This window comes from Aricia agestis, chromosome 2 (assembly GCF_905147365.1).
Source record: "Aricia agestis chromosome 2, ilAriAges1.1, whole genome shotgun sequence".
NCBI lineage: Eukaryota > Metazoa > Arthropoda > Insecta > Lepidoptera > Lycaenidae > Aricia > Aricia agestis.
Window position 1 is genome coordinate 15,060,001 of NC_056407.1, and position 5,000 is coordinate 15,065,000.

Sequence of the window (5,000 nt, forward strand, 5' to 3'; positions counted from 1 at the left end):
GCTGGCCTTAGGACACCTGCGTTATTCTTTGACAGATGTACCGCCCCAGTCAAACTCCCCGCCTGGCAGTGTCCTCGAACCGGATCACGCGGGAGTTGTACGGCGACGAGCGTTGCCGCCACGTCGCCACTCTGCACGCTTGGAACGAAACACCGTACGCACGTCGATTGGATCGACCGCGCACCGCTTCCGCCCAACCGAGTAAGTAATGAAACAATGAAAGTAGTGGTTTTTCAGCGGCGACCGCGCGAGACGATCTCCCACTTATGCTACACCTCTCATGTCTCCTTACAATGCCAGACTAGAGTCAAGCTCAACAGGGTCTTCTTTCCCCGCTGATTCTCCCAAGCCCGTTCCCTTGGCTGTGGTTTCGCTAGATAGTAGATAGGGACAAATCCCTCCACCAACCCATGGCCCTCTCAACCTTTCGTGGTTATACGGGCCAAATCATGGGAATGTGCACCCTACTGTCCTGGGTCCTGCCCTTCAGGTGCACACTTCTTGATTCCCTACAAATTATTTAATCTATTTCCATTTGTCCCTAAGTCCTTCTCCCCTTTCTGGGGCGGACAGCACAGATACGGCTTCGGTGTCTTCCGATAACGCGTACTGTTTCCACTATCTGTTATATTCCTTATTGCCTCCGATTTTCTCTTTCTCTTTCTTCCTGTTCCAACCTGCTTCTTATCCTGTGCCATAGTCGCGCGTAATCCCGTAGCCTTCCGAAGTTCGCCGCCGAGGAAACAAGGTCGCAGTAGTAGGCCGGACCCTCCCCAAAGACTTCGATACCGTCCAAGAGTTCCCTACGCGCCTCCCCGTACAGAGGGCACTCCCAGAGTGCGTGGTGTACGTCTTCTACTTCGGCTTCGCCGCAGTAGCATGACCCCACAGCGGCCAGAGTCATTCTGTGGAGCCTCCCTCTGAAACAGCCATGACCGGTAAGCAACTGCGAAGTTTCATAGTCAGGCTCGACCCAAGTTGCCTTGGATCGGGCCACCACATCCGGGAAGAATCGATACAGCTCCCTCCCTTTTGTCGACGTGTCCCAACGCTCCTGCCATAGGGCATAAGCGGACTCAGTCTCTCTGAGTTTGGCACCCCGAAGCTCTTCTTTGGAAGTCGCGGACTGGCGCAGCACACCTAGTCTGCCAGCACGGATTACCTCGAGGTCGGCCGGAAGCACCCCGGCAAGTACTGCCAGGGCGTCGGTACTCGTCGAGCGATACGCCTTGGTCAGAAGGATCAAGGCGGGTCTCTGGGTGCGCAAGAGCGCGCTCCGCACAACGTGCAGTGTCGCCCGCTCATACCAACATGCTGCAGCATAAGTCACGGTAGCCACGAAAGTTCCCTGATACAAGACCCGAAGGGCCCTGTACCTAACCCCCCATGAGCTAGCCGAAACTCTCGACATCTTGCCAAAACAATTTGCCGCCCTGTCTCCAATGGATACCGAATGCTGCGCGAATGAGCGACTCGAATCGATCACCACTCCCAACACCGTGGTCGACACAACTTCTCCGATAGAGTTCGACCCTAGCTTGACGACCGGGGGTCGCTGGAACCTCCCCTTAATCGTCATGGTTGACGATTTTGTGGGAGAAAATTCCAGCCTATTACGGACACCCCACTCGGCAATGAGACGCAATGCCTCCGAAGCTTTCGCCTCGAGGGCCGCTCGCGAGTCCCCCTCGATCAGAATCGTTACGTCGTCGGCGTACGCCACTAGTGTCACCCCCCTGGGTAAGGGCAATCGAAGCAAGTCATCCATCAGGATGTTCCAGAGCGAAGGACCCAGCACCGATCCCTGAGGACAGCCCATCGTGGCCACCTTCCACACTACCCTGCGACCAACGAACATGCCTACCCTGCGTCCGGTGAAGTAGCCCGCCAGCATCCGGTAGATGTTTGGCGGACAGCCCCCCCTTTTCGCTTTCAGCATGATCATCGGCCACCAGGCATTATCAAAGGCCCCAGAGATGTCCAGAAAAATCGCCTGTACATATTTCGACGAGCTCCGGCTAGCCGTTCCAAGGATTTCTCCTAGAGCGGATACCGTCGACCGTCCACGAGTGAAGCCATGCTGGCAGTCCGATAGACCCCTTGTCATCTGCGTGGCGCATTTTAACATGACGCGTTCTAAAATCTTTCCAAAGATCGGCAACAGGGTGACGGGCCGGTAGGCTTTAGGATCGGTAAGAGGCTTGCCGTTACCTTTCGGCAAGACAATCAATCTACCGTCCTTCCATACTCGCGGAAAAATGCCCTCCTGAACACATCGCCTAAACACTTCTGTTGTTTCTCTCGGCGCGGCTGCCCAAACGTGTTTTATTATTCGAGCGGATATCCCATCGATCCCCGGTGCTGTGTTGGGGAGATCCCTGACTATACTCGCAATTGCCTCCACCGTGGGAGGAGGAGCATCTTCTCCTGAGGGAATCGCCGCTGCCACAAACCGCACTTGCCGGTGGTACTCCGTGTCCTTGGACACATCGTCGTCCGGACAAAGAGCATACATGAGGCTGTGCATGGCCTCGTCAACTCCCCCAGCATAACCTTCGGCATGTTTCGTGCCATTAATTACATTGCTAGGAGGCCGGAACCTCCCGCTCGCGACACGGTACGCCTGGCCCCAAGGGTCCTGGTTTCCCGATTCTGCTACGGACTTGAAAAACTTAAGTTGCTCCTCCTTGATGGCTACCCTATATGTACGTCTAAGCTCATGAAAGCGCAGCTTGTCAGCCTCCTCGCTCGGGTTGCTACCCTTCCGACTCGACTGCCAAGCTCTGCGCGCGCGGTAGGTCTCGCGGCGAAGCCGGTCCAGGTCCGGCGTCCACCACTCATACCCCCGCTCTGTCCTCCCGCCCTTAACAAGTCCCAAAACTCTCTTGGCTGTGCTCGTGACCATCCTGGTAAACTTTGCACATAACACCTCTGCAGGTGCGGTCCACGGGATGTTAGTAGACCTTTTCTGTATCTCGTCCTCGAAGATTCCCCAATCCACACCACGATCCCGAAACCTCATTGGCTCTTCGATTGGCCCAGCGCCAGAAGCAGTGTTCTTTTCGGCCACCACATATGTAATCAGCCTATGGTCACTGTCTATTGCGTCTTCATGCACTCTCCACCCCGTTACCAGGGTGCCTTTTGTCAATGTCAGGTCGATGTTGGACGATGCGTTCGTCGATGCAAACGTGGCCGGCTGGTCTGGTGCATTGGCCAAGCGGAGTCCATGTGCCAGGATAAATGCCTCCATCGACTCGCGACGGTGCGTGACGTCTGGTCCGCGTCCTCTGTACTGTCTCTCTTCGCAGTACCACATCGGAGAGTGCGCGTTTGAGTCAACCCCTATGATGACTTTCTTGCCTCTCAAAGAGGCAAGAACAGTGCCCAGATGTTCGAGGTGGATATCTATGTCGTCGCTGTACTGGAAGTACGCAGAGACAAGATATACGCCCTCTTCGTCGTTAAGTACATGGCACACCATACAGTGTGAGTTCGACAGATGGTGTAAGACGGCGCATGTCAGGTCCCTTTCACGAACGTAGATACCCGCCTTGGCACCGTCGCTGCTCTGCAAGATGTTGTTTGCCGCGCGGTGAGAAGTGGAGCCAGGGTAATGTTCCTGGACCAGAACGACGTCTAGTCCCATCTCCTCTGCAATTAGGGGTAGCTCTGTGGTGGCCGTGATTGCCCCCGCCAAGTTAATCTGGCCGACGGTAAATCTTTTTGTGTGCGCCATTTAATAGGTAGTGGTATCCCGCAACCTTTTCTCAGCATGTTTTCGGGCAGGGCACTCCGCACTCGCCGTTCTGTGCTCAAGTGATGATTTTACGTGCCCGAATCTGAAACATGTTGCACATCTCCTCTCCTCTTCCTTGCAATCTTCCTTTTTGTGCCCTGTCTTCGCGCACTGGCCACAGATCACATTTTCTGATTTACACCCCTTCTCAGTATGTCCGTATATGTGGCACCGTCGGCAGCAGATTTCTGTTGTAAAGTCTTCAACAACTATCACCTCCCAGCCTATGTACAACTTTTTCTTTTGCACCAAGCACTTACGTAAGTCCGGAAGACATCTTAAGACATATGTCGTCCTATTGCCACCATTTCTGTTCTTTTTGAACGCTATTTGGCAACTACTCTGAAGCCGCTCAAGCGGCCAGTCTTTATCTTCCCGCAAATTCTGGTCCTTGATCGCTTTAAGTATTTCTTCCAATTTGTAGCTGTCCCCATCCAAGTTTCTAAGGGCAACCAGTGGTTGGCGGCCCTTAAGTGGTTCAGCTTTAAGTGTAGCTGGCATTGCCGCCTTCAGCCTGTCCATATCCGTTGACGACGACGTTTGGACGAGGACACCTGCACCAGCTATCTTTTTCACTCGCTCGATCCTTATGTCCAGTGTGGCGGGGGCTACGGAGGTCTTCAGCAGTTGCTTGGTTTCCTCGGATGTTTTTACACTGTCCCCTGCTGGGAGCACTTTAATCATAGGCCCGCTTGGGCCGCCTCTCACTTTATCTGCAAACGATATTGGAGGAGGCAACTGTCGGGCGGACTCCTCTGCTCGGCGCTTTTCCGCTTCAACCACCTCCTTCTCTCTTTTCAATTCCTCCTGAAGTCTGGTGACCTTTGCGACGCCCAGCTCTGCCACCTTTGTCTTCTCTCCTACCATAATGGCAAGGTGGGAGACGATCTCCAGCATCCTTGAGAGCTCCTCGGATACCCGGGAGCTGTCCGACTTGTTTAGCTTCGAAACGGGCGACCTTATAATATTATTAATTTGTGTGGCCGCCTTGTTCGCCAGGGAAACTAGTGACCTCGCTCCAGCCTTATCGAGTTCTTGGGCGTCCTCTTCCTCTGCGTCCGTGGAGCAAGGCGTCCTAAAATCCGGAAGAGGTGTCTCCGGCCCGACCTCTCCCTGTGCGCCTTCCTCAAAGGATAGCGATATAGATAAGGATAGTAGATAGGGACAGCGGGAATCTCGTTAATCCATTCATGCGCGTCAC

The 5,000-nt window shown here is 54.3% G+C and overlaps 1 pseudogene; it reads right to left on the reverse strand.

Annotated features, from left to right (window-relative positions):
* LOC121740121 overlaps window positions 1-5,000 on the reverse strand; it is an 8,526-nt pseudogene that overhangs the window by 778 nt on the left and 2,748 nt on the right.